Raw genomic sequence first — 11428 nt, forward strand, 5'->3', positions numbered from 1 at the left:
GAAGATACTGGTGGCCAGGTACGCTGCTCCTAAACTTTCCTGTAACTGAGAGCCTACACCTCGCCCATGGCTACTACCTAGCAGCAGCACTTTCTTCTTCCTAACACTTTGTACATTCCTAGGCTTCTTGGCCTTGGTTGAAGTGTGCTGCACATTTCCTGCTCCTCGTTCTACCTGAGGCTCTTTTCCACTTAACTCTGGCAGTGGTAGATACCAGTTTTCGGTGTTGATGATAAAACTGTCAGATCGGGTTCTCTTTCTTCCTATCCTCCTACCAGCTGCCAGTTCCCAACCACCCTCCTTCCCCCTATCTCCTTTGATCCTTGCTTCCTCCAACTGTGCCAGAAGGGCAAGATTTTCCTTTCTTGTTCCCCAATCAAAATGTTCCTACTGCATACTATGCAGTTCCAGGAGAGAGCGTCTTCTGTTCTCCCAACATGCTTCCCGCTGCATTCCCCCCCCCCCCCCCCCCCCCAGTGAAAATATTTCCTACAAGATTGGCAACAGATCCCTCTACTCACTACCCTATAACTGCTCCCACGGCGTAGTGTGACTTAGTTCGTTACCTGGAGAAACTTCAGTGAGTTGCACTGTGTGTGTACTTCGCCAATTAGTGTCGGTAGCTGCTGTGCAGTTATTTTGCTGCTCAAAGATCAGCTGCGGTACAACATAAGGCATGGCAGTGTTGTTGCGCGTTGACCACTGCTGCGGCTGACGGTTTCTATTCATATTCGGCATAGGGCCTTGTGATGGTGAATTGTAATTCGCTCGTGCATTGAAATTGCCCCTGTTGTTTTGGAAATTTCTTTCAAATCGTTTGTTTTTTCTGTTCCCGTTGCTGTACTCATTACCTCTGGGTATGTAACTTAGCTGTTGTGTGTACCAACCTTGCTGTGTGTTTAAATCACGTTTTACTGACTGATTTATATAATTGTGTTGTTGCTGTGCCTGATTTTCTGTTGCTCAATGGGGTACCGGTCTTTCTTCATAGATTAAGTCGATAGAATCGAGAATTGACAGAAAATATTCAGTGTTGTGTTCAGGCATTGTGGCTAATTTTTCTCTAACGTGCGAGGTTAAACGACTTTTCAAAATTTTTAACACATCTACCTGTGATATTGGGTTCGTCCAGTAGCGTGTCTTGTCAGATATTTTTCAAAGAATCCACGTAGACTAACATATTTGCCACTGAATGTCGCAGGCTTGTAAGCCTTGCGTCTGAGTCTTTCTTGCACGGCCTCAGACCAGTATTTGTCGAGGAAAGCTCGTTCAAATGCTGCAACGTTTGGCCACTTCAGCTTCCCGTAACAGCACATCGCCTTGCGTATATCCGACGACAAATCTGATTTTCTGTGCTTCCGTCGAGTTGCGTGGAAATACATGACGAAAAGCATTAATAAATACTACGGGATTCATTATTTAACCTTCGGTAGTAAACCTAGGACATTGTCGATGTCTCAGCAAACCTTCGTCTGCAAAAATAGTCGATAGACTCGAGGCATTTTCGATCGTATTTATGTTGTTATTGTAGTTACCTGTAATTCCGGCTGGTAATTGTTCAGGTATTGGAGTTGTGGGTATGTTTACATTTTGCAGTCTACCACTGTCACTGGTACCTGCTGTGGGACTCGCGACAGTTTATGAATAGATACCAACAGGTTGTGGTTTGTTCACTGTAACCTGTGTATTATTTACATGCATATTTCGAGATCCAGTAATATTTTCTTCTAAAACATTGTGGATCCTATTTTCTGAGGCTTGTAGGTTAATGTTTACATTGTTCACGATTTCATTTTCTTTTTTCTGAATGGACTTTTCTACTATATCTGTGTATAACTTAAAATCTTTACCAACTTCTCTGCAATGATATTACCCTGTTGTCAAGATTCATATTTAGATCGCTGCCCGACGTTTCATTCATGAGGGGTATGTCGCTCTGGGATATACATGGCATTGTCTCATCAGTTGTAAACATTGTGTCGTCAAGGTTATTCTGCTGTGTAGCGAGGCTATCATTTGTCACTCCTGCGACACTCATCTCTGATCTACTCAAACCTTCAGCAGTAAGGATTCCGTACATGGGGCCAGTAGTGGTGTCTACTATAACTGGCCAGTATTGGCCGCCACCAATTATGGTGCTACTATCCTTGTGTATAGGGGAACTGGCGCCTTCCACGGCCATTAGCGAGTGGCGGTCAGTAAAGTCAAACATGTTTGATTTTAGTGGCCGATGAGGCGGCAAGTAGCAGGTCATGTGATATACCGGCGGCCATTATTGGACGGTTCTTAAGTGTAGAGGCCGCCAGTAGAGCTGCTTCAGTCGTTGTGTGAGGAGCTGTGCCGTTGTTTTTGAGCCTAGGACAAGCAGTAGTGCCTTGCTGTCGTGTAGTGGCTTGATATCTCTTGTTCAAAAGCAAACAAAGATATAGGTACTAAGAAGAACGTGAATTGGGGGCCTGATAATATTGAAACAATTTTAGAAACATTCCAAAACTATGAACTACTGTGGAATATACGCCATGAAGATTACTTCAGCAAAACAAAAAGGGAAAGTAATATTTTGAAACTGAAAGAAGACTTTGAAAGTCAGGATGTAGTTGTTCCCGATGTTGCGTTTTTGAGAGCTAGAATAAAGACTATCAAGACAACATACATAAGTGAGTTACTAAAAGTTATCTCATCAAAAAGAAGCGGAGCTGGAGCTGATGATGTTTATCTACTGAAGCTACCTTGGTTCAAAACGGCTGACACGTTTCTAAACAGCGTCGTCGGAACTCGAGGCTCAATCAAATTTGGTAAATTAACGTATTCTGTTCTAAGTACATGGCTTGAAAATTACTAAATATAAAAATAGCTAAAAACTGACTTTTTAGAATTTTATAATTGTTACTACATGGAAACGTTTAATTGTATTTTCCAATGTATGCAAAAACTTTCAATGGTAAAATGAAACAATTTTTTTAATAATTTGATAACTAATTTTTTATTGATTCTTTACTAAAAAGTATTTACAAGCTTCTATATCTCGAGATTGAACTGTTTATTAGAAATAATTAAAATTCTAATTTTGTAAGAGTAAAAGAGCTAAGTCGTTGTACAAAAGTAGGTAAAATCAGAAGTTTTAATTACTAAACATCTTCCACCATATTTACATTCCGATGGCCTTCATTTGCCAAGGAACTTGTCCTTCTTGGTTGAAGTAAGCAGCCATTTTGTCCTCTTTTCTGATGCCTGCTTTGAGTAGGCATTGGCTGTACGAACACTACTTATGGATGGTAGCTCCGTTCCAGGTGTGCGCCATAGTCCTGGATGCAGCACTCCTGTTTCTGTGTCTTCATAATCAGCCCATCCTTTTTCAAAGTACGAACCTGGCTATAATGTACATAACCAGTTGTGAATCGTACATGCAGTTTGCACAATTACATCAACTGTGGATAAATTAACCTCAATGTCTTTTCGAAATATTCTAAATCTAGCTGCTAATATGCTGAAAGCGTTCTCAACATCTCTTCGAGCTTTTGATAACTGGTAGTTGAATATGTTTTCTTCTCAGAACAAGTTTCTTCTCGAGAATGGTTTCATCAAATTTGAATACAGGGGAAATGTGTCATCTGCTACAATAACGTATTCCTGAGGCAAATTCAGGCTGTTTTTGTTAATGGCTGTTTTCAAAGTAGACAGCCTAAACACACTTCCATCACTAGCCCTTCCATTTGTTCCCACATCTACATAAATGAATTTACAATCGGCGTCAACCAAAGCCAACAGTATTATGCTGTAACCCCCTTTGTAGTTGCAAAATTCTGCACAACTTCCAGGTGGACGTTTGATGGCTATGTGTTTACCATCCCATGCACCACAATAGGATGGAAAATTCCATTTGATCTCAAAACTATTTTGTATATGTCTCCACTCTTCCATAGTTTGAGGTTCCTTCAACAAAATAAATAAACATTAAAATATAGTTTATTGATTTGTTAGTGTATGTCAAAACCAAACAATATACTATTTAAATCTGCAAATCATTGCAAAATTTCTGTAATGTCGCATTTGTATTTTTCAGAAAAGTTCCACTGAAGAATGTGATGATGGACAACAGGAACTCATTAGTGTCCTTACTGAGCCTCAAGAAAATGAAGAAGAAAATACTGAAGACATGGATGATGATAGCATTGCAAAGAGCACAGTAAAAGCAAATGGAACGTCGGCGCAAGAGAACCAATTTGCGACGCCAGGTGCAAAGAAAAGACACATTTCAAAATTTTTCCAAAGTTGAAAGTGCAATTAACAAATTACAAAAAATTGCAATGGATAGACCATCATCTTCAAAAAAAGTTGTGGATGAGTACGAACTGTTTGGCCAACATATTGCTGGCCAATTGAGAACACTTCCTGCCAGAAGCTCTGCAATCTTGCAAGAAACGTTTCAGAGCCTTATCACCAATGAGAAGCTAAAATACTTGCCACCAGATTCACTAGTTACCTCTGCATCACCATATGGAAGTACTTCTTCTCATGTGTCAGATGAAGAGGAAGACTTTTCACGTTTGGACTCAGACCTATCCGCAGTTGATGATATGCTATACAGAAAACTTCAGTGACTTCTCCGGAAATAAAACCTGAGTTAATGCTTATATAAAGTAATGTTTCATTTGTAAAGAGTTTTGGGTCAAATATAATACCTTAGGAAAACGGATGAACTTTTTATTTGCCTTGACAAAGTATTGTAATGGTAGATTATGGATAAAGATTTTTTTGTTTCTAAATAATACTGATAAAATAATCAGTTAAAATAATTACATAATTAATAGAAGGTATGCCTAGACGACTTTCTAAAATTCTACCTTTATCAAATTATACAATAATCAACCAGTAAAACACACCTTTAAGTAGTGTTGTAATCCACTTATGATTGACTGGAGAACTTCTGGAATGAATCTTGAAATTGTGGTGGCTGGTATGCGAAATAATAATGCTAGAGACTGAAAACTATCGCCAATTGCTAAATATTGCAGCATAACCTCTAGTTTCTGTTTGGGAGTTATTGCATTTCTCATAATAGTATCTCTCTTGGCTACCTGTGGTTCAATTATGCTCCAAAGCTCATTAAATTGTTCAATGGTCATTCTTAATTGTCTCTTGTATTCTAAAGGATCTTCTACTGACAGTTCACAAAACAAAGTGGATGATGCTCCAAGGGTTTCTCTATGACCCTACCCAATCCACATTCTATGTTGATTTAAAATGGTTCTCACCTCCTCACTTAAGGGGCTCCGGATCGCCCTATACTTGCAATGTTAAAATAACGCTTATAAATTACATCTTTCCTCACAAAGTATTTGAGGTAGGAAGTTGAACTTTTTTCAGATTATTTATTGGAATATGGGCTACAACTTAACACCAGGATTTTACAAAATTTTAGTTCAGTTATTAAAGATGATTTTTTTCAATTGTAATGAAAATTCACAACATTTTTTTGCAATTTTTTATTTATATATTAAAAAATATACAGTTTTTTTGGAAAAAGGCTGTGTTAAATTATGCAGAAGGTACTGTGTAATATTTACTGAAAGTTTGAAACAAATATGTTTGGAAGATCCTTAGAAAACATGTAATTAGTATGAGAAAATAAAAGTTTTGGGAATCGAGCGACAAAGATTGGATTAACTTTTTAGTGCATTCCAGGTCCATAGGATGGATTGTCTTCATCCTCTGCAAACTCCTCCTCCAGCTTCCTCTTGTTCCTCCTCCTGTTTACTCTTGCTTGTATTTCTAGACTCTTTACAGCCCTGTCTGCAGCCCGAAGGCGTTCCTTGTCTAAAGCAAGCATCGGTCGTACCATGTTAGAACCTATCTTCATTCCCATATTTCTAAATACCTTGCACCTTACAATGTTGTCATCATTGAAAGTCGCAACAGCATCATACACACCAAAGTGAAGGGTTTCTATTCCAACAAACACAGTCTTGGGGATTCTCGACCATATAACACTATTTACACTTTCATTGGGGTATTGAGTTTTTCCGTGAATACACTTTTTCAGCAGTTCAGGTGCTGCTAAGTCTCTGAAAATAGGTTTTATCACCTCCATTATTGCATGAGGCAGACTATGCTTATGAGTGTACACTTCACCAGTTAGCAATCCTTTGTTATATTTACACCAACTGTCTTCTTCTTTGGGACACAAGCTATGTTGGGGATTTTCATCGGCTGAAGAAGTATGAAAAAAAAGAGCCCAGACAGCCTTTTTCATTTCGTCGACACTTTGTGTATTTTGCCTAATAGCCATTCCATAATAGTTCTGTATTTTGTCAATTACACTGTCAGTTAACCTTCCCTTCCCATCCAACCCTTTACCATCACTGAGTTTTTGTTTTTTGTACAAAGCTTTCAGTCGCCGAAGTCTTGTTCCCATTCGCTTCTGTACGTGTCCAATACACTCAAATTTCTGCACCACAACATCATCACCATAGGGCTTCAGTCCTTGAACATGTTTGAAACTTTTAGAATCACCGTCACCAAGGTAATTAACATATCGCACTTTATCACACGCCTCAGAACGCTGGAATATACTGGCAACACCAGCCACTTCCATTCCTCCACTACTGCCACTATAGTTAGCTTTGCAATGATTTTCATGTGTACCTTTATATTTTTGTGGACATCTACAATACTTTGATATTACTGCTACATCTAAAACTTTCCCTGTATACATATTGGTGGCAGATACTACACCATGAAGAGATGTGTGTCCCCGTTTATGCCAGGTACCGTCGAACGCTGCAGTCAAATCTCTGTTACCATTATTTTCCATTACTGCCTCTTCCAGAGCGTTCTTCATAGATTCTATGCAGACATCTTCTACTTTAGACCCTATTAATTTATTATAGGTCGTAAACTTGGTTGGGGGATTTGGAAGATTCATGATGCCACAGAAAATTGCACCTGCAGTAGCACCCCTACCAACTGAACGCAAGGAATAAACAAATCTAATGTTTTGTTCGTAGATTTTGTTATCATTTTCTTCAGTTGCAGTTACTGCAACACTGTTCCAAAAGGTGGTCGTGTATGAACACTTATCACATTTCAGTTGTATTTCACTAGCAAGTCCTACGTACTTTATTATGGAGAGTTCCAGACCAACTTCACTACAATGAATACATCTTACACAGTTTGAAAAAATTCCTTTGAGAACCGACATATCAAATATTTCATTCACATCCGATTCGCCCATAAAACATTCATAGTTTTCACTCATTGAACCAAGCTTCTTCTGTGAAGTATTTTCTTTCCCACTTTGACTGCTATGGGCAGGTGTACTTGAGAGGTTAGGTTCACTCACTTGGTTATCGTCTTTATTGTTTACAGTAATAACACGTACCTTTGGCTTTCCAACATTTCTCCTTTTCTTAAAAGCCTTCAGAGGATTTCTAATAACTTTACTTTTACTCATTATTATACTTCAACAAAACAGAGACTCAAGAAACAGAATTAATTACGAATATTTTCGAGATAACGACAGAGTAAATAAACATGAAACAATCGACAAACACACCAGCGATATATATTGAACCATCACAGGTTAGCCACAACACATACTTTATCTCACATCAGTAAAATGTACCTGATGAACACGGACGTTAATAATAACACCATTTGACAGCAGTTTGACAGCGCCACAGTGGGTCACGCCCATGTAGAACACATTTCTAAAAAAATTTAAAAATAGTTGTAGTCTTCGGAATTGAATAAATTATATATCTATTAAAAGGTAATAGTCTGCAGATTCAGAAAACGCAAAAATCTTAAAATTGAACTTTTCATGATTTTGAGCCTTTCCGGAGCCCCTTAAAGTTACAACAATTTCACTCACCACTTCGTTAAAAGCCTCCTCGAACTCACTATCACCACAGTCTAACATAACAGTCGCGACACTTACTGCTGTAAAAGTTGTTGCCGTTTGACAGATGGAGCGACACTAGCGCTCCAAGCGGCAGGTAAGGTGAACGTCAGACGCGTCGTAAGCATAATGTTTGTTTGCATCCATTTCCTACGTAATTTCCGAATTATTCGAGTTATTTTCTTGCCTCCAAGAGTTTGTTTAGCATCAGAAGGCATATATGTTTCTATTAATGATTCTAAAATAAGCGCAAGTATGGGCAAAAACCATGAATAGAGTGGCAAGCTACAACACATTCGTGAAGAAACACTTGTGACATTGGACAGAATTGCAGCTTACCATGTTGATGTCAAAAGAATATAAATACACAGATTCACATGTAAGAAGCACAGACATGTACCTCTACATGCAAAAGCGATCGACAGCTCGTTTATCGTTCTGTAGCCCTACCGTGTGTGTCATTGTCGCCTGTTGCCACAAGTACGACCTTAATCTTTATATTATTCTAAGTGGGTCAAGCAACTGCCAAATAGTGGCAGAAATATGCTGAAAACATTATAATGAGCTGATTACATTACATTTCACGAAAAACCAAATATTTGAATAATTTTCAAACAATGTGTCTGTAGGCACTTTCCTTGTCCCGTAATAGTTTCGCTCGATCTGCACAATCTGACACTTCACACGCTTTTGTAAGACACGAACAGCTGCACTTAATCTAACCACTTTATCGTCAAAGCACGTCTGTGGTAACGATTCGCACGAATCTTGCACTGATACATGGAGAGCTGAACTGGCTGCTTCTGTGTCATACGATTGTTCTACAGCTTTAGATTGACTGTCGAATCTTTGTGGCAGTTTCCTCTTCATCGTCAGTAGAAGTGGCTTATTTGGGATGTCAAACAGTGTGGGTACTGCATTCCACACGAGTTTGTTATTGTCTGCATTCATGAACTGGTTTTCTTCGAAATGTAGCGGACAAAACCTAATATTATTATACAGGTAAACTGGGTCTTTCTTCATAAGGTCTTATCGTCTGCTATTAACTAGCCATTTTCTGCTCCTAAAACGAAACATTTATCATTTATACACGTATAGTTTGCAAGTGAATCCTGACGATACAATTTAGTAACATGATGGTATATACCTCTCAGGATCCTTAGGAAACCTAAAAAGACACAGCTGTGGTGTCTTCTTCCTGTTGTTGCTGCAATTTGTTGCGCTAAAAACGCTCTCGATGGTAAAAATCATTGTATAAATCAAAATAAACAATCACTATTTGCTTTCACGATCGCGCCGAACTCACAGTTCAACCTACCAGCCGCTTGGGGCGCTGCTGGCGCTGTAGGCAACAAAATCGAGGCGAAGTGTCGCGACTGTTATGTTAGACTGTGCTATCACTGTCACATTCCATATTTTTCACCAAGAAACACTTAACACTGTTTACTCTACCACCTGTGACGACACACTGGCGGCCACATATGAGAAAGTATTGGAAGCCATTATTGGTTTCGTGTATAAGCTTACTGGCCGGTAAAACTGGTGGCGTCCACTTCAGATCGCCAAAACTGGCTACCACTTCTGGCCCCGTGTACAGCAGCCTGTACGCACGCATGGCGCCGGAACTTCAATTGTTCGATCTCGCAATGCTGCGCCATTTTGGCTGATTGCGCTTTCGCTATCGCTATCAACAGTGGGCATATATTTTTCGGTCATGTTACTTGAATTTGCAAAAGATGGAAATTTCACAAAAACGTTAAAAATTTCATGCACTATTTATTACACTTGATAAATGTAAATAGCCTAATGTCAAAGCCTGTTTTACGTCCATTACGATGCTCAAACTATTGTGCCACAAATCTTTGTTTTACTGTGTAACACACTGAAAAATTTATGTAAATTTTTCGACAGTAAAATCCAAAGAAGGAAATAATGATGCATCACAACACAACAGCATGATGCGGAGAATGGAGGTGCTTGCCACACGAAAACGTAAGTAAAAACGAATATAGGCGCGAAAACATCACGACATACTAAATTACATTCTAGAAGATAGGTTAACTCCCAGCAAAAAATATTCTGACCAACATCGTTTGGTTGCAGATGACAAGCTACCTGTAGTAATTAACACACAAGTGATCCAGAAAATTCATGCACGTCAAATGTAAAGGTATTTACAAAAAGAAACAATATGTTCTTTGAACTAAAGATGCTCATAATTTTATAATCATTTAACATAAATGTTCACATTGCAGAATAAATAAAAACGAAAACCCACTGATAATGGCACAGTGGTGCCGAAAAATGTTTCGGTACTGAGAAAAAAACGGTGTTTTGCAAAACTGTCGGACCTCACATCCAACATTAGTTAACAAACATTACTCACGACCGGTGCCTAGAAGTCCTGGCACACAGGTCGACAGTTGTAAAATATATATATATATATATATATTAGTTATTAGAAAATCTCTTATATATATATATAAGAGATTTTCTAATAACTGTATATGATTGTGTTGTTAAAATGTTCTGTGCTTATTGGTATTCTTTTGGTCATCGGACTTCCTTACACTTCTGTTGAAGCTGCAGGGGGCGGAGGACTCCGGGGACACCGGCGCTTGTCGTAAATCACGAAAATCCTCATCCTGTAATCTTCCTCTTCACTTACTTCAATAAATAAAAGGTTTGACACTGTTCTTTAACATTATATTATTCACTCACACACACACATAATACATCGAGATCGCGATACTTCCTCTCTAAAATCGCACATCCTCATCGTTAACTGTACAACCAATTGAATGAGAAAATGTTTTCGTTTGCCTGCGCCTTACCGCGCATTCATAACTAACAACTTTGCCAACCTTCTGGTTACTCGATGTTTCAGTTTTTTTATATCAATCTTAATTGTACGGCATCCTGGGGACCTTTCAGCATGTAGTTATACAAGCTCTACCAGATCTTAGTGATTTTAACCATTGTGGTATGGTCAACAACAATTTTTTGTTTTATTTCTTTATCACACTTTCCTGCATCATTGATCAGAGATTCTAGATATACACCATCATTCACTGCCTCCAGATCCTTTAAGCATTGAATTTGCTCTAAACTGTTGTGATTAATAACCAGTAGTTTGATTTTTTTATGTTTATCTCTAGACCAAAACTTAAACTAATAGTTTCCACTCTGTAGACTAAAACCCTAAGTTCCTCCTCACTGTATCATCTGCGTGGCATAGATTGTTGATTTTCCTATTGCTAATTGAAATTCGACCTCCCAGCCATCCAGTGCTCCCCTGATGACATACTCTGCTTAGGTGTTACAGAGCTGTCATTACACTATGCAACTTGACTGACTTCATTTGTCACATCAAAAAACTCTTCAGAATTCACCATACATTTACCATAAATTTTTAATGTACTCTTATATTTATTTAGTCGTACTGTATGTCGTGAGTATAGTTGCTTGTTGAGAAATTTTACGCTTAAGTTCTTATAGTTATTATGGATTATAGCTTATCTTGAGGAC

The sequence above is a fragment of the Schistocerca piceifrons genome, chromosome 4, assembly GCF_021461385.2.
Source record: "Schistocerca piceifrons isolate TAMUIC-IGC-003096 chromosome 4, iqSchPice1.1, whole genome shotgun sequence".
Lineage (NCBI taxonomy): Eukaryota > Metazoa > Arthropoda > Insecta > Orthoptera > Acrididae > Schistocerca > Schistocerca piceifrons.